Source organism: Desmodus rotundus, chromosome 5 (assembly GCF_022682495.2).
Source record: "Desmodus rotundus isolate HL8 chromosome 5, HLdesRot8A.1, whole genome shotgun sequence".
Classification (NCBI taxonomy): domain Eukaryota; kingdom Metazoa; phylum Chordata; class Mammalia; order Chiroptera; family Phyllostomidae; genus Desmodus; species Desmodus rotundus.
Window position 1 is genome coordinate 120639465 of NC_071391.1, and position 19691 is coordinate 120659155.

Sequence of the window (19691 nt, forward strand, 5' to 3'; positions counted from 1 at the left end):
TGATTGTGGGAGGGAGAGGGGTATATGAGGGTTAGGTGGTAATTTAGCAATTACAGAATAAAAAATATTATGGAGAAAATTCCACATATGATATGAGCATATCAGACATTTAGTAGTTGATGAACAATAAATTGATAAATAAGTTGCTCTTATATAAATGGTATAGGTGGTGGATGTAAAGGACGTGCAAACATCTGAGATGTGGAGGAAGTTGGTGAAGAGTGTGAAGCAAATGACTTATAGGAAAAGAGGAAGTGGTGTAGAAAGGAGGAGCAGATGTTAGATCATAGGAGCAAAATCAACCGACTCATGCTTGGAGAGTCAATATGAATTATCAAAAATCGGCCACATCGTAAAATAATTATTTGGAGGGGATAAATATTAAGTAAACTAACAAAACACTGTCTCTGAGAAAAGAGAAAATCTATTTCTTCTAAATGAATGAATAATTCAACCCAATCATTGATTCTTAGAGAAAGAATCAATTGCTCAATAATTATTTATAAAGTCCTGTTAAGTAATCAATACTGTGGAAAATGACATAGACTCTAAAATATGGCTCCCATATCCAATACTTGAAATTTTAATGTTCATGATTGGAAGTCAAACATTTTACATATTTCTCTTAATTGCATTTTTGGTTGTCTCATAGATATCATAATTTTAGAGGTGGAAGGGATATTTCAGAATGTTTCACTAATATTGAGCCCCAATTTTGCTAAATGTAATTCTTCACCTGCTGGGCAAGTATTCTTACTACAAATGTCTTGTTGGATAATTTCTTTATTGGAGAGCAGGTTATATATGATGATGACATAGTATAAATAACATATGACTTCCGTAAACTATATATATATATACACACACACACACATATGTGTGTATATGTGTGTGTATATGTGTGTGTGTGTGTGTATATATATATATATATATATTTAACCTGTCTTGCCATGGTATTACATCCTTTTCTCTTGTCTATATTTATGCATTTTCACTTGTTGGTTTAGAACTGCTATCTTCATTCTATAAGTGCTATAAAATTTAGTGGCTATTTTCTCATAACTCAGGTCCATGTCATTTCCTTAAGAAAACTTTCCCTGATCACCCAGACAAGCTCAGGTCCCCTACTTCATGCCGTCTATTTCTAGAAATACACTTAGCATAAGTGTAATGAGTGCAAATTATTATGAGTATAATTTCTGATTAATGTCTAGCTCTGCACTGTGGTGTAAGGTCATCGAAGGCAGAGAATGTTCACTCTGGTGTTCTTAGAGTCTAGCACAGTACAAAGTGGGTGCACCTAGCACATTACCTGAGCCAGGTGAGGTACTTGATAAATGATTGCATGAATGAAGGAACTTGAAAAATAATAATTAAGAATCGACTTGGTGCTTCCCTTCACTGTGCAAATGATACAAGAGCCATAGTTTGAGTTGGGGCCATTTTTCCTGGCCAACATACTAGTCTTCCTCACCCGAGATTGCCAACTTCCTACTCCAGGACCCTTAAGAATAAATCTCCTTTATTCATTCAATAAGTATTTGTTTTCACCTGTTACATGTGAAGCTAAATTTATCTTCTGAATTTTACATTTTTTTGATTACTTGCAACATACCAGCTAATCAGATAATTCTAAATAATTTGAGATAGAAGTGCCCTTAAAGACTACACAGTCCAAATTCTTTTGTAATAAAACATCCCTTCAGTAACTGATCTGCAAATTAGTTGTCTGACATTCTTTGAACACCTTTAATCAACCTAGAGAAAGTCACTTCTCATTTGTTTGCAAAAATGCCCAACCCTTTGCTACACCTCTCATTATTGCAAAGTTCTTTATGTTCTGAACTTTTCCATCCTATAAAGTCTCCTATGGGTGTTGTTGCAATCTAAACAAAACCCTCAACTTTTGTATGATGGACCTTTCTGTATTGGAAGAAAGCTCTTATGTCTTCTCAAATGTAAACATCTGTGCCTCCTTCACCTGCTTGTCACTGAAATCTTCACAGATGTTTTGCCTACCTGGTCAGTTATAGTTTATTGATGCTTTAGAAATGTGGTGTCTAACGTGAGTACAGTGTTCTCAGATGATTGATTTAATGCTTCGAGCAGCAGAAGTTTTGTGTTCTATGAGCTTCATAAGGATCCCAAGATTCACTATTAACTTACTGGCACTTTGTCCTGACATCACAGGGCATGATAAAAACACAGTTTTCATTAGTTAGACTTTGTCCAATGCCATAAAAAATCGACAGCCCAATAATTAATGGAGGCACAGTTATATTTTATCAATTCATTTCCTTTCACAATTGTCAATGATAATAAATCAATCAACCATTCCTTTGACATGATCTAAGTGTCTGCCTCCCCTTCTCCATGTTGACAGGCTAGAGATATAAAACAACAGAATTGCTTATGCTACAAATTTTTAAACAGTTACCAACGAATTTGTTCAAGGAATGTCTGCCAAGAAAATACACTACAACATAAGAGAAATAACATAGACTGTGGAAGAGAGTAGTGATGTCCTCTACTCCTGTCTGAGTGTCACATATAAATGGTGGAATTTATTTCCGCATAGTCAGGTCTTCGATTATGTCCTCGAAAACATAATTTTGCCATAGACAATAAGATATATCCCTGTTTCTAACTAGTAATTCTCAGACTCCATGATGAGTTATATATATGAACCATTCTGTGTTTGATTTTTTAAAATTGTTACATGTTTGGAAAACACAGATGAAGACATGCCAATGAGTAAAAGTTAGAAAGAATAGTAGAAAATGGGAAAATATGCCGAAAAATATTTTTCCAATTTAAAATATGCTTCACTATATTAATGAGGTCTTCTATTAGTATCATCCTAACCTGTTGTATATAACATTACCTTCAATAAAAGTTGCCTAAATTATTTTTGAGAAGAAGGTGGCATACATAAACTGAGTATTTTTGAAATATCCATTTTATTTTTTCAATTATTCAATCAAACATGTGCTATAGGTAGGAAGTATTCCAGGCTATTGAGTTGCCAGTAGTGAAAAGCACAGACTGTCGGGCTTCCTTGAGGAGGTGGCATTAGAGATGAACTACGTAGAAGGAGAAATCTGTGCTGTTAAACACTGATTCACCACTACTCAGACCTTCTCAGTATCTGACAGGTTTCAGCACTTTAAATCCACACCATACATTTTGCCTTTAGCTTCAGTTATAGAAGAGAGCTGATTGAGAGAAATAGTCCACATTGTTCTATCTTTTTTAAATTCTCCAGTAACAGAATGTCTGGTTTGGATTTCCTTTATAAAACGATGATCTCAGAGCTCTTAATTGCCCTTTATTTTGCTGGAATAAAGCAGCATGTAAATCTTTACCATTCCTGACATTTTGGAGATCATTGGATATATCAACATAATAGAGAGAGGAAAAAAATTTATTCCTACTCTTCTGCTCAAAACAGAGAACCAGAAGTTCAGCTGAGGAACTTCCTTAAAAATAAGCCAAACTGCCAACTCTCACTACCTTAGTGTTTACTCTGACTCCAAGGAGAGAGGAACCGGAGTGCAAGAAGCCCACGGCAGCGCCTGCTGACTTAGACTGGTTTTCCCAGCGCAGCCGAAGACGCAGAGCCGGGTTGCGTAAGTGAGAAAGCTTAATGGTCAGCCACGGCCGAAACAGACACTGTGCTTAAGTCCTTTTTCATGCTCCAGTAAGTAAATTGTCAATGGGGGCGGATAACACCATCTTAAGCTCTGATACTACTTCATGGAAAAGCAATACAGCCAGTCCCAGGGAAGGAGGATTTCAAAATAATAATAAGGGAGGTTAAAAAGTTCAAAGCCAGCTGACTGCATATCTGGCTTTGAGTTTAGCATTAACTTTCAGATCAGCATGAGTATTTGAATAAAAGTTTAACTTTTTAGGAGCAAGAGCTATTAAAGAGTAAATAGACAGAAAACTAAAGGTCTTTGTACACGTGCGATTTAGCACAGGGTTAGCAAGGCTAGCCTTTGCTGTCACCACAAGGGGGACACCTCCGGTGGACAGAAATAGACTGAAAGAAAGGGAAGCTTTTCTCCTCCCTATTCCTCTTCTCTGCTCTCCCTCAAGATCACTGAGAAAGTTAGTGGAAGACTATAAATGCCAGGGAATTGCCACGAGACAGAACTGAAGAGATCCGAATCCATCAAAATGCTCTTAGGGTTGACTCTTGCCATCTCATTTCACAGGATGCGAACGTGCAGGCAAATTCTCTTGAAACACAATTCTTAAGGTTTGGGGGTTGTATTTTGAAAGCCTGTTCAGCACATGGAAGGAATGAACATGTTCCCTTTTAACTGTTAAAAGGGAAGTCTCATATGACAGTGTGCTTTTGAACAAAACCAACTGTTTTTTTTTTTTTTTAAATTAAGTAACCAAAGGTTGGGGGTTGGGGGTTGGGGAGGAGGAACAGAAAATCAAACATTTTTGCACTTAAACCATTAATCTCCTCATACCTATTTTTTTTTCCTCCCACCCAAATCATCTTCACTTTTCAAAGTTACTTAAGTTTATGAGAGTTCTTCTTGTGTCATTTTAGTATTATGTAGAGTAATTTGATTTCTTCACCTGGCTGAGATTTTTCAGGGTTGTGCTCATGTCTTAGAATTCTTATTATGTCCATAGGGGGTCCGGTCATGGTAACATAACAGAGGGTGGATGGAGGATATACACCGCGCTAGGACCGAGCCATCCATCTGCACGAGGTAGACAGCAACGCCATATGGGGCTCTGGTTCCGTGACAGTGGAGAGAATATTGGGCTTGGAAGTAGAAGGCTGCCAGAATCCCCCAAGATAATCATAATCGTAGTAACAGTAACACTCTGATGATAATAACTGTCATTGACTGAGGGCTTACTCTGTGTCAGGCATCGCGTTAAGTGCTTTGCAAACACATGTAACTGTTGCATCAACCTCCTAGGTTATTGGAATCCTGTTTTACAGAGAGGACATGGAGCTTAGGGAACTAAGCAAACCTGTCGAAGGTAACATGTTCCTAGTAATTTATAAGAAAAACAGAATTAGAAATCAGGTCTGTCGGTTCAGTTTCACCATCTGTAAAACAAGGGAATGATTTGCCTCAAATTTTGCTCGGCTTAACCAGGACCATAGGAGTCTTCTAAACCAAAAATAAATAAACATGTAAAAGTGTCTCCTGTGGTCAACGTGACTATCGATCAGGAGCTGAGTGGGAAGTGGATCCTAATAAGTATGAGGCAGAGGAAACAGGAGGATCTTTTCTTCCCAAGGTCACAGTTCCACACCTTTTCTCCCACCCACAAATCTCCCCTCACTTTTCTGACATTCTGCATTTTTCCTCTAAGAGGGCAGAGCAGCTTTTTCCTCTCTGCTGGTAGGAGGACGGCGGTATACTTCTGGAAGGGGAAGTGGGGTGAAGATTCAGTTTCACTTTGGGATTAGAACACTTTGCTAGGTGAGGGAGAGAGGACAGAGGAAAGTTTGAGGGTGGAAGGACAGACAGACTCAGTCTTCTCCTTTGAGACCAACGCAGAACTTAACTCTCAGACTTTGGCTCCAGCAAGAATCATTGAATGCTTCCTAACAGCCTTTGGTGGCATTCGTCCTTGAGCAGGGAAAGAATCAGAATGTTTGTTGGTGGACTTCTCCCACGGGAGCAACCCCAAAACTTTAGCCAATAAACACTTCTCTAGGTCCCCAAGGAGCCAATATAGTAGCACCTTATTGCAAAGTCAGTTTTCAGATTTTACAGCCCAATGTGAAGTGAGGGGTCTTACTTTCACATGATGATGCACTTCTTTTTTTCAAAAAAATCTATCTATCTATCTATCTATCTATCTATCTATCTATCTATCTATCTATCATCTATCTATCTATCTATTAACTATCATGGTAAAATACACTTAACATAAAACTTCCTATCCTATCATTTTCAACTTGCAGTAACATGGATGAAACTGGAGGACTTTGTGCTAAGTGAAATAAGCCAGACACAGAAAAATAAATATTGCATAATCTCAATTACACGTGGAATCTAAAAAGCTAAAAACAAACAAACAAACAAAACAATGTCCACCCCCCCATCCCCCAAAAAACCTCATAGAAAAAGAGATCAGACTTGGTTTTCAGAGGCAGAGGGCGGAGGAAGGGGGAACTGGAGGAAGTCGGTCAAAGGTACCCACTCTTGGTTATAGGATAAATCAGTACTGGGGGTGTAATGTTTGATGTGGTGACTGCAGTTAATGCTGTGGGACACAGACGTTGTTAAGAGAGTAAATCTGAAGAGCTCTCATCACTAGGAGAAAAAAGTTCTCCTTTTTTCTTTTCTTTTTATTGTATCAATATATGAAATAATGGATGTTAGCTGAATCCACTGTGGTAATCATTTCACAATATATGTAAATGAAACCATTATACTGTATACCTTAAGCTTATACCACGAAATGTGCAGATTATTTCTTAATAAAACAGGAAAAAATAAACCCCACTGAATTCATTGTAACACAGAGTACAGTGGTGATTACCAGAGGGTAGGGAAAAGAATGGATTAAAAAACAGGAAAAGAAAAGGAAGTGAAAAGAACTAAAAAGTGGTTGCCAAGGGCTGAGGGAAGCGTGACATTTCGAACATTTTACACCGTGCCATTAAATCTGTGTGAAAAACAAACACAAAAAATATTCTTCCCCTTGCCTTTCAAGACACATTCATAAAAACTTTGATGACATTAAATATGTATAAGTTTCTCTTCCAGCGAAAAGCCGGTGAAATTGTGTGGGTACTTTACTCACATCCAGGGACAATATGCATCATTTAAACGCCATCCATCACTGGGGCTGTGCACTCACATATTCATGAGAGCAGATGCAACGTGCTGGACTTCACAACGTGCGGCTCATCGACAAGCAGGGAGAGAGAGGTTTTGGGTATTGTTTGAACCTTTGACTATCGATGCAGATTCTGAACAGGAACGTTAGCATTGCAGCAGGTAACAAGCACAGAAAAATTCTGTCGTGAAATTTTAGGATCTTCATTTAGCCTTTCCGTATCCCCTAATTGCTTTTCTAAATCTTCCACTCGTATTTCTAAATCTTTCATTCGTAAACTATGCTTCGGTTTATAAACACAAATATATTAACTTATTCAAGACTGATTAGAAACTCCTAGGTACCTAGCTTTCCAATAAGGGTGAAGGAAACAAAGATGAACATCTTTTAGGTGCTTAATGAATCTTCAATGAATGAAAAATTCGGTGTGTATGCCGAAGGTGCAAAGGTGAATATAACAAGACAGTACGTTGAGATGATTTGTAGGGGGTGGGAAGGAGTGACGGATTCACAACTAACCAGGTAACCAGGGATGTCTAAGGAGAAAACTCAAAATGGGAGACTTCTGATGTCGGTTTGGCAAAGACATTGAACACGAGGTATTAATAACATTGGAGAAAAAAAGCAAAAATTACAAAGCACAGCAAAACTTTATGATGACTAACATCTGGTTGGAACATATGGGCAAAGATACTAATCATATTATAGAGAAACATATGTAGTAAACTAGATACAGAGTAAGAATATCTACAAGTAAGAAACACGAGGAATTCATGATTTTTTTTCAACTCTGGACTCGGAAACCCCTGTCGTTCACTATACTTCTTCCCAATTTATATCATTTCAGTATAAAAAATGTGAGAGAGAAAAGCCCAATATTAAAATACAGGGTGAGACAAAAGTAGGTTTAAAGTTGTTCATATATAAAATAATATAATTATTAATAAATAAGAATACAGAGTAAATTCTGTGTTTTGCATACTAAACTGTAAAACTCCTTTTGCACCACCCTGTATAGAATTTATCGTTTGAAGTTAAAAGGCTCAAAGGTAAACCAACACAAAATATAAAAAGGATAACATTTTATAACATTATCTGTGATGCTCTGGCTGGTGTGGCTCAGTGGATTGCAGATCAGAGAGTCACAAGTTTGAGTCCCAGTCAGAGCATATGCCTGGGTTGTGGGCCAGGTCCCCTGTGGGGGGTGCACAAGAGGAAACCACACATTGGTGTTTCTCTCTCTCTCTTCCTCCCTCCCCCTCTGTCTAAAAATAAATAAATATAATCTTAAAAAAAGGTTATCTGTGCTTCTCCTGTGCATAAAATTTAATAGTTGTGAGGGAACTTTGGTAATCATCTAATTCAAGGTCTTAATTTATGGTCAAAAAAGCTTAGATCCAGAAAAGAAAAGTTTAATAAGATCACAGAACCAAGGAGTTGGAGAACCAAGCTGAGACTCCATCCTCCCTCCATCAAAATGCAGCAGTCTTTCCCATATTATTTATGTCGATGGACAACCACTCTGTCTGTCTCTGTAGTGGAGTTTTCTCATATCTCATTCTCCTTCTTGATTTTTTCTTTAAACACTTGATACTTTTTTCCCTCTTTGCAGCTTCAAGAAACTTAAGGTCAGACCCAATCCACCAAAATGTGTGTGGCTTCTCCCCTCTGCAGGCCTTTGCAATCACTACAATCAAATATTTGAGTCACTTGGCCCAAATTTTAATAAGGAAAGGATCTGACATGTCTGGCTTCCCACCGCCTTTTGGTGACTCATCCATTTAACTTCTAATTTCTTTCAGGGACCTGGACATTTTTGTCTTCAATCCAATAGCTTTTTTGAAAAATGTTTTTAGTGCAAACATTAAAAATAAGCTCCACATTTCAAAGAAGAAACGCAAGCATGAAAAATTGCTTTGGAAATCAAATAAATCATAAATATAACATGTAAAGCCAAATAGGACCTAGACATTATATAGTTTCATCTTCTCTTTGGCTGATGTTCAGAAAAATTCATGTCATTCATTCACGAGTATAATTTGTGTCGGTCACCGGCAGAGCTGCTTCGCCTTCTGCCGATGACCTTAGCTGTGTTTGCTAAGGAAAATACAGAGGTAAATTCAGGGGAAAAGTAAAGAGGAACTCTTTGTCATGTGTCACGTTTATATGCTTTGTCATCCATTCTCTTATTTGGCCACCTCCCCAAACCAGTGAAGTCTATATTATTATCATTTATTTACAAAAGAAGACTTGAATCTAAAACCAAAGTGAAAAGTCACATTATTGGGAGCATGACTGGAAGGCTGATACTAGATCTGTCAATTTTGTATTCTGTTCACCCGTAACAGATGCACTATAATAAACAAAGCGAACATAAAGTTGTAAAGTTATATATCACTTGCTATACAATCTTATGATTTTTCATAGACATGGTTTCTTTAGTGTTCATGATAATAAAAACTGCCAATTTGAGTATCCCAGTCAAAACATATGGTAGAAAGAGCACAGATTTTAGTGTCAAGTGGACATGCCTTCAGATTCTGGCATGTCAGCTTACGAGGCTGTAGCTCAAATGATAGTAACAAAAAAGAAATAATAATCATAATTCTCTCTATGTCTGAAAGTAAAGCATCATCTGAGGTCAACATACTTTTACATTAAATGTGTAGGAGAACAGAAAAGGGTCCAAGTTCAGAACAAATTCTTAAACTGTGTTTTTATTTTTCTGATTATGCCTCCTTATTTCTGCATCCGATGACAAAGACAAGGACAACTTATGTAAAAATGATAAACAATATCAAGAACAAAGAGTGGGTGTAGGAACAAATCACAGATGTCTCAGTAAGTAAAAATCCAACATATACAACCAGAGCCTTCTTACAAGTCTATTACTTCATCATCTCACACAACTTTTGACCACAGACTTTAGAGCGAGAAGGCATTCCAGTCACTATGAAGTACAACTTCCTCATCCCTCAGAGGAAACAGAGGTCTGGAGAAGATTAGTGACTCGTTAACTATTTGCTTTGGGACAGAATGGGAACTTGAAGCCAGGATTTAGGATTTTGAGTGTGGCTGTTTACCTTTTCATCTCTATACATTGAACCCAGTGCCTGTTTAAAGACACACCTCCTTTGTTGACAGTGGTAGCCTTTGCCATAAAGGACTCCCAGCGATTATTCAGTTGTTAGCTGCCAGACATTGTTTCTCAAATGGTATCATTTATTTTTTTATGTATTTATAAAAATTTTTTAGAGGGAGAGGGGAAGGGAGGGAGACAGAGAGAGAGAGAAGCATTGATATGAAAGAGAAACATTGATCAGTTGCCTCCGGCATGCACCCAGACTGGGGACCGAACCTGCAACCAGACATGTGTGCTGACGGGGGATCAAAATGGCAACATTTCGGTCTGCAGGATGTTGCCCAAATAATTGAGCCACATAGGTCAGGGCTTTTTTTTTCTTCTTCTTCTTCTTCTTTTTTTAATAAAGCAGGCCCATTCAGGGGCTTCATTTGACGTTCTCTGGAGAAGACTCTTTCAGCAATTACGAGACACCCAACCCTTATTATTATTTATTTCACATTGTTAGAAGACACTTTGATTCTAATAAATGGAACAATACAAAGCCTAAGTCAAGTTTTAGACTCTATTTAAATTTTTAGATCTTATCTAAATGGCATGTCCATAATGCTCCAAATAAACAGATTATTCGACTAGGGATACTTGGCCTGTTTGCTTGCACACACTGGAAAACTGAGACAAGCTTCCAGATCCAAGTGGAAGCACTACTCCAGTGGTGTGTGGTATTGTGTGATTAAAATAAAATTTCTAAAAGCATCTCAGAACTTTCTGAAAGAAAGAAAGTACTGCTCTATGGCAAGTACTTCAAACAGTTGGATCAAGATCTGGATATTGTTGCTGAAAGTGCTAATAGAAGCTTCTCACTGTCACCATGTGTTGTTTTTGCCCTTTATAACCAGATAAACTGGTGCTTGATTTTTTAAAAGTTATTCTCAGAATATTTGCGAACATTGAAAGATAAAATAATTAAAAAGAGAATATTCAACTAAGAGAGACAGATTTCAATCATCCTCTCTTCTGTGTTAAGTCCTCTCTCTTTGAGGCTGGTGAGGTTGCCACCTTCTGTGATCAGTGACTTTGGATAGCCTTTCAATAAATATAATGTATATTTTGGAGTTAGTCAACTACTGAAGCCCACACATCCTCCAAAAGGGGAATGAGTAATGTTACAAAAATCTGTTTATAAGTTAGTCAGGTGGACCTTAGAATGTAAAAAACAAATAGGATTCTTAAAATTAGCTTAACAGTTTGGAGCTAAATGATGAAGGGATAGATCCCCTGCTTGAGGCATGTGGGAGACAAAAGAAAAACATAACTCCTTAGAGAACATTTTCTTCTGGTTCTTATCCAATGAGAATTATTTTGACATGTTCATTTTGTTGTTTGATAGACATTTATGGACTATCCCCACTGTATGTTGGACACTGTGCCAAGCCCTTCATACATAAGGATGAGTAAGGTAAATACATGCCCCCAAGTTGCTGAGGTCTGATGAGGAGGTGGACAAATACAAGTTGACCATACTAGATACTATCATGGCAGGGTGCAGCAGGAGCACAAAGGAGAATACGAATCAGAACGGGATGATGGGAAGGAGAGAGTCACAGAGAGAATGGTTCTTGTACTGAGTCTCAAAGCAACAGCAGCATTAGGTAAGTGAGAACAAAAACACCGAAGAAAGAAGGTAATAAACATGTAAGAAAAGGCAGCTCTGAGCCACTCTTGACTACTGCAATGAATCATAAGTAGTTTGATAAAGCTGGGACAAAGAATGTTTATCGGAAGGTAGAGAGAGGCAAGTTTAGGGCCATAGACAGGGCTAAAATTTCAAGGTCTTTGGATTTTATCCTGGAAGATGTAGGGATTGATTAAAAGATTTCACACACATGTATGCCTAATCAAACTTGTGTCTTAGCAAGATCACTTTGTCAACAAAGTGGAGGAGAGTTGGGAGTGGCCAGGCTGGGGGAGGGCATGTTTTAGCATGCTATTGCACTCACTCATGTAATAAATTATAAACAGCGGTGGTAATGGATGTGAGTGACATTCAGGAGGTATTACTATAGGATTTGGGAATTATTTGTTGTGGAAAGGAGATAGCAAGTCAAAGAAAAAGGTCTAAGCTGCTTTTTTTGGTTTAAGGTTAATCAAAGAGTTAGACAAACCAGAAAAGTCAGTCAGATGGATAGTAAAAATAATGAGTTTAATTTTGAACATATTAAGTATGAGTTAGGGGATCTTCAGCAATGGGTTTAATAGACAATTGGATGTGTGGATGGGAGGATAGATAGTAAACATTAGTAATGGGAAACTACAGTCAAAAATAAAAGTGATGGTAAACCAGTACCTAGCTGTTCTAAATTTGTTCAGAAGCTTTGCACAAGTCAGTTATGTTCTGATATATGAAAATGTCTTTAAAAAGAATGTTGAACCAACCAGTAGTCTTTGAGGACCCCTGGAGATTTTAAGAGGAGCCGTAAGATTGCAAATAAGCAATATAGTGTCAATGTTCAAAGTCAAGTCAGCCTAATCTCATAACATTAAGGGATCTTAAACTAGCTGGACAGAAGAATGCTTTATGCATTAGCTATTGTTGTTACTAGTGGCTATAGGAGCCTGGAGGAGGGTAATCCAAACCCTGCCAAGGAAGTATTAGTTAAAAGAAGAGATTTAAAGAGGTATTCTTTAAGTAGTTTATTAAAATTTATGGATCATTTGTAAGCCAATGTCTAGAAGTTGGTGAAAGTTCCCAAGCGTTCTGGCTGCTGGCTCACATGCCCAACTCCCATCAGCGTGTATGGGAGGTCAGCCACCAGCAATAGCCTCTACCCCAGGACCAAGGGCAACTTTCGGCTTGAGTAGCTACCTGGCAAGTTTAGGTACTTCTTCCATTTCTGAGCTCATGCTTTTGCCTTCATACTTGACGTACTTCAGTTTTTCATACACGTTTCTGGCTTCCGTGTCAACTGCAATTCAGAATCTGTTTTTTGTTTGTTTGTTTGTTTCTGGCCTGCTGCCCTTGACTCCGATCCCAAGTCCTCACTGGAGGAGAAGGAGAGGGCACCAAGAAACTAGTTTTAAAAATTTCCAGACATACACTGAAGTCCACAGAAGCACAAGAACAAAGCATATGTTAGATTTTCATGGAAAACAGGAAAAGGCTTCTTTTTCTCGCCAGGAGATCGGAACAAACTCGACACTCTGATAGCAGCTAAGTCAGAGCGACGCTCTTCCTAAATTGCGGTTTGGAATTCCCCACGTCACTCAGTTATTGTTTGTGCCTAGCAATCTAACTAAAATTTCTGGATAAAATCTCGGAATCACATTCATCACCCATTCCACTGAACACTACTTTTTATTACTTCCCATACTGAGTTCATCAGAAGGCTGGAGTCATACAATACTATCTCCTTGAAAAAATAAAACCTATGGACAAATGACTTTGAAAAATACTGTATACCATAAACAGTGCTTAGATATTCTTAAGGTAAATTAACTTAATAAAAAGTCCAAGAACTCCTTCAGAAAAGAACCAATTTACCGGGGTTTAATCTAATAGTCCCTATTTTATTCTTTCATAGAATTATTTGTAGCCTATAGGCCATTAACATGTTATAAACGGAGTGTTTGGTGACAGAATTTGGTAGCTGCTTTCCTTTGAACACCTACTCAATACTCATTTATTCTTGAAACGGCCTTTTTTTAATTAGGGCAAGCGTATGTCTCAGTTTGCCTGGGACATTCCCAGTTTACTGCTGTTGGTCTGGTGTAATTACTAATATTTCCCCTTTTTACACTCAAAAATGTTCTGATGACTAATACTATGGACACTTGACTTATAAGATATCTATTATTATCACCTAGGGGATAATAATGCCCCCAAAATATCATGGGGCATATTGAAAAAATAACTGCCCTCGTGGGGACCCCATCAGCACATTCAGTCCATCAGCTGTGTGGTAGACATCACCCTCCCCGCCCAAGTGATTCTAGTGTGCACTTAGAATTGAGAACTGTGACTCATTTCAGGGGAAGAAGTCAATGGCATAGGAAAGTCTATTTTTTCCTCAGCAGCACCAAGTGCCATGAAAATTTGTTCCCCTTCCATTACTTTATATACCTTAAAATTACATCTACAAAATTTCTGGCATGAAATTTTTTCCTAATATCTTGCCATGACACTTGAAAATATCAGGTGACTTTAAGATTAAGAAATTGGAAGAGGTGCAGAATAGGAGATCAGTTTTGATCTGAAAACCACGTGATCTGGAGTCTTGGGAAGCTTCGCTTCTAGTGACTGACCTTAGACAAGGAGGCAGCCTCCCCGATTTTCAAATTCCTCCCTCTGCCGTGCCATCTCCTGGTCTCCTGCCTTCGGCCATTTTTAAAGTTCTTAGAATCTTCAGTGCTTTGTCTGAATGTCCTACAGTTTTTAATCACATGAGTAAAATTTATTTTATTTACAGTTCCTAAAGGGATTTCCTTTTTAAACGAATAACCAAAGCTATCATTTCCTTGAAACTTAATGACCTTTCCTATGGGCTAAAGTTTTCCATGCCTCTTGAAGAGCAATGTCTACTTTTACTCTTCATACGAATTTCCCCCTATATTCAGGGTAGTGTTCAGAGCCCCTAAAAACACCTGCTCCTTGCTTTGGCTGGATGGCTCCGTTGGTTGGCACATCGCCCCGTACACCAAGAGGTTGCAGGTTTGATTCTCAATCGGGGCGTGTATGAGAGGCAATGGATCAATGCTTCTCTCTCTCTCCCCCTTTCTTGCTCTCTAAAAATCAATAAGCATATCCTCGGGTGAGGATTTAAAAAAAATAAAATAAAACACTTGCTCTTCCTGCTCATTGACCAGCCCGGGAGCGATTCGGTCTGGCCCTGTTGTGTAGACAGAGCCTTAAATTGGTGCAGTACACAGTATCAGGACACGTTTTAACTTCTCTATCATTCTTGGCCACCACGAATTTGTTTTACATCTCAGCTAACTGTAGCGTATACAGAACATTCAGGTCACTTTTTTCATATAAGACTGTCAGTACTTCCAATTATCGTCTCAAAATATGATCTCTTCAAGACTTTCTCCATGGATAGTCTCCACTGAATGCTCAAGAAGTCAGACGTCAAAAGGATAAGTAGCATGGCTGTCACCTTTTTATAGATATTGACACACCATATATAAAAACAGCAGGAAGTCATTTTTATCACGTATATTACACTTACTAGGATTTTTTGCTAAGAAAAATGGGAGCAGACATGTCTGGTGAGAAGTACACACTTGAAATGAACTTGGCAGTAAGCAAATGAGAAAATGGTCTATGATATCATGTGCGCATTGCATCTGAGCACAAATACCGGTGACATAATTTCGAACAATCTTTTACTTATTGAAAATTGCCAAAACGCCTGCTGTGCTGTTCCTTTTGGAAAGCTGGTTGATATGTAGTATTTAATTAAGTATTTTGAAACCATCCTTTTGTAGGCCTGTTTCACTTTAGCTAAAGTTATGACAGCTTGTTGCTGTTAGTTTTTTTTAAAAAAGAAGGCATAGTTTATTCTCTCTCCCTTCCACTCTCTCTCTCTCTTTCTCTCTCAGATACAGAATATTTGTCTTTTATTTTAAGTTGTTAAAAATTTTTATTTTACAAAAAGAAAAATGTTCTAAATTTGTTGACATTTTTTGAAATGACAAGCGACTGCCACAAGAAAGCTACCAGGATATTATTTGGGGTGGGGAGAAAATGCAGACAAGTGTAATTGAATAACAATAAAATTTTTAAAAAATAATAACAAATAAGTTTATTTGAATTAAAAAAAATAATATCCAGGATATTTGTCTTTTTAAAAAAGTGAAGTAAAATAGTCTATTTTAGAGATGTAGAAAGAGTAAGCGTGAATGTGTTGCTAATGTAATGTGTTCTCAGTATAAATAGGAAAAATCTGATGAAAACATCCATATTTTAGTATTATTATGGGAATAGGACCATGTTTTCCCTTTTTCTGCAACTTTTTTGGTATTATGGAACTGTTGCATCTTGAAGGAAACCACCAGACAACTGAAGTCATTTCATGTATATCCCATAAGTGAATTGCGTTAGCCAGCTGACTAATTTGCCCAATGAACATCTTTTTGGTTAGTATTACAAACATCCTATTATTTTCTTACACTTGTTTATTAATAATTTTCCATGTCATGTTTTGTCACCGGGGAAGGAAAAATCACATTCAACTTTTCTTTCTTCTTTTCCTCTCATGCTCTGTCATAAGATTGAAAACTTTTAGTTAAATGAGAGTGCTTCAAATACTACTTGAAATACAGACTCATACTCAACAAGAGAAATCTTGAATTTAAATTCCATTATCTTGGCTAAAATTTCTTTTAATTAAATCTTGGAAAAACATACACATTTAACAGATATGACTTACAATTTTTTTCCTTTGACTTTTATATTTGCAGAAGTTCTCAGATTTCGCTAACAAGTTTTAAAGAATGTCTTTAACGATCTAATTATTATAATTTGGTAGTTAACTGGAGTAGCATTTTAAGTGTCATTGACATGATTTGGCTAGCTTAACTAGTATTCTAGAAAATAGACTAGAGGCATATAGTTAATGGAAATGTTCTCTTCTTCACATCCATACTTTTTCTTTGCACCCCTGAGACATACAGCCTCTGTTAATCAGCTACAATCTACTATTTCCAATACATCCCTGATGACAAAACTGTGATAGCTTTTGGAAATTTTTCTCCTCAATATCCCACGTGTTCAGTCATTAGCAAAAAAGAAAGCAAGAAAATGTGAAAGGTACTGAGATAAGTCCAGTGCCTACAGCTGGCTTCAGCAATTTCAACTTGTGCAAGACCCGGAGCTTGTGAAAGAAACCCAAGAATCTCTGAACAGGATGTAATCAAACTCCAATCTGCTGAGAAACGCTGCAAAAATGACTTCAGCTGCCAAAAATAATAATGTCGTTTACAAGCAGCTCTTCCTTATGTCTAAGGAAGGACTAGCCACACAGGAGTTTATGCTGGCTTTGGAGGAGCAAACTTAGGAAAGGGCAAGTCCTGCCTCCCGCGCCCTAAAACACACAGTATCAGAATCCACTGGAAGCTGTGGCCCATTCCCAAGGTGCTGGCAATACCGAGGGAGAGCCACATCCACAAAAATCTGAACGGTAAGTGACCCCGGGCAAAGGGATTATATTTGGCAGCGATTCCGCGCTGTCACTTTCCCTCTGTAACCGGGCTGCCCTGTCTTGTGAAGGCAGAGCTGTTAAATACCTCTCAGTCACAAACCCCAGCTCAAATCTTTCCTTCTTTTTCTTTTCTCCCAAAATATTATCTGGCAGCTTCCCTCAGGGACAAGAGCTTGGGAAGGAATATTCACGAATGATCCTTCAGATAACTTTCATCACAAAAGCCCTGCACCTACCTCCGCGAAGCCTGGGCTGCTCGGTCCCCGTGGACTGGATGTGAAAATAGACCCGGTGTGATGGCTTCTCCAAATTTACCAGAAAGAAAGGACCTGGGATGCTTGTCCTTTAAGTGTCTCTAAACATGGTTTGCATAGCTGGATCTCTGCTTATCTGTGCCTTTCGGCTTTCGCTTCCATACATGGATCTGTTCCCAACAGTAACTCCAAGCTGTCGAAAAGAAGCTATCTGGCAGCTCCCTGCTTCATCCAACACACGGATGATAAAAATACACATATAGAGAGCCTTCCAGCCAGGCCCGTTTCTCACCCCACCATCCTGCCACTGTGCCTTTTTGCAAATACCCTTTTCAGACTGACATTTCTCCTCTCCAGACCTTTAGGGAACTACCAGTTTCTGATTCCCTCAGAGAGCTTTCAGGGTGTGGGTTCGCTTAGCTTTACAAAAAAAGATATGGTTAGGGTCCCAGGATCTTCATTCTTAAACGTTGTAACAATAAGATATACAGGGGACCCAAGTCATGTTTCGGGAATGAATGAATATATAAGTGAATGGCTGAGTAAATGGACGACATTGCATGTGCATAAATAAATACAAAATTATTTATTTAATTAGGAATAGTTGTTAACATGCTGGATTATTTTCTTAAAGGATAAGGTAGCAGCAGAAGGTCAAAGTAATCAAAATCTCTGAAAGAGCGGGAGAGGCCAGCTTCTCATTTAGGGTATTGTGGCAGTTCCTACTAAGTAAGTTATTACAGAGCATATGGTTTGAGATTTAGAAAACTTTTTTTAATGTCACAAATGTAAACCTAGTAGAATACTAATTGCTACATTTGTTAAGTGCCAGTGATACTTTAAAAAACACATAACTGTGACCTAAAATTTAATTAGGGGAGGGGGGTCATAAATCCTCTTCTGTGTAGTAGAGAGGTGAGAGGTACCCCTCCGGGGGGGCCCAAACTCTGCTTAGCTCTCCAGTTCCTTTGTAATTTAGCTTCTCAGATTTTAAATCTCTCTTTTTAAAAATTTGCTGTTACTCCTGTGTAACAAGAGATCAAAAAGTGGAGAGAGAGAGAGAAGAGAGAGAATTTTCAAATAACATTTTTCCATTGATAATTTTTTTCTCAAAATTATGTTAACATTCTTGTAGAGTCTCTTGTTTGAAGAAGAGAAAAGACATTTGAGGCATGTAGGCATAGTTCATTTTGGTGTACTGAAATGAAATGTTTGCTTTAAAAATTCCAGAGGAAAAAAAGGAGGGACAGACAAAACACCTATCTACCTGTCTGTAAGGGGTTCTTATGTTATCCTGTCTACTTCGTTTCTATTTTAACATTTCTATGGAAGAAATAAAAGAAAAAAGAGAGAAGAGTACAAAATGGGCATACGAATGGCGAGTTTGAAGAGTCCTGCATTTTACCAATGTGCGCAAAAGCGCTTAGGCCAGAACAAGAAGGGGCCAAGGTTGCAGTTTTTTATTCAAAATATTCTGACAGTCTAACCTCTTCTCATTTAAATCCAATCAGATATGTATATATTTTCATATTCTATATAATAATTTACTTTATGTCATGTATTATCTAGATAATATATCATATATAATACATGCACAATATATTCTCTATATAATAATATGTATCTAGTGAAAAGTAAGATGATATTTAAAAAGCTGACCAAATATAGCTCAGTGATGGACATAGCAGATGATGACCTTACCCAGGAGCCATTCAATGTCCTCTCTCCCCTTGCCTTTTTGTATTTTAGAAATCCAAAGGTAAAACTCTTTTCATATTGTCCTTGGCAGCTGCGAATGGCCATGTAACTCAGTTTGGTCAAGCAGGCGTGAACAGGAGTCCCCTGGTTGGGACTCCAGGAAAGCATCTGTTTATCTGTTAAAACCTGACAGGCTCAGCTTTTGGGCCTCTTGTCCCTGTACCCCTTCCACTTGTTTCCTTCTGAGACAGCAAACTTGAAGCCTCAAATTGTGGCAGTCATTTGGTGGCCAGGAGGGGACAAGCAGAGGACAAAGACCTACGAAATGAGGAAGGCGAACCAAACATCATCTATTCGCTGTCACAACCCTGAACTTACCCACCACTGAACTTCCTGTCATTCAAGAAAAATAAAACCAAAATTAATACAAAAACCGGATTCCAGATTGTGAACTCAGGATTCCAAGTAAAAAATTGTGCTCTGGCCCTGCTTCTGTTCCTTACTAGCTGAATGACATTGGTCATGTCACGGAGTTCTGTTTTCTTGTCTATTAGTCAAGAGAACACTTGACCTTCCAACCTTAGAATTATACTATGAGCTGCTGTGTGTGGTTTATCTTCA

The 19691-nt window shown here is 38.0% G+C and overlaps 1 protein-coding gene across 3 annotated transcripts in view; it reads right to left on the reverse strand.

Moving 5' to 3' along the window:
• The window catches only part of SLC8A1 (solute carrier family 8 member A1), a 344047-nt gene extending 326624 nt beyond the window's left edge, over window positions 1–17423 (reverse strand). For 2 of the 3 annotated variants that reach the window (XM_045189492.2, XM_045189493.2), the window contains exon 1: window positions 17355–17419. The gene's annotated coding sequence lies outside the window, so the exon portion shown is untranslated. Of the gene's footprint in view, window positions 1–17354 lie in introns of all 3 variants that reach the window. The other variant, XM_024552884.3, reaches the window with a different exon arrangement.
• Between the last annotated feature and the right edge of the window lie 2268 nt (window positions 17424–19691).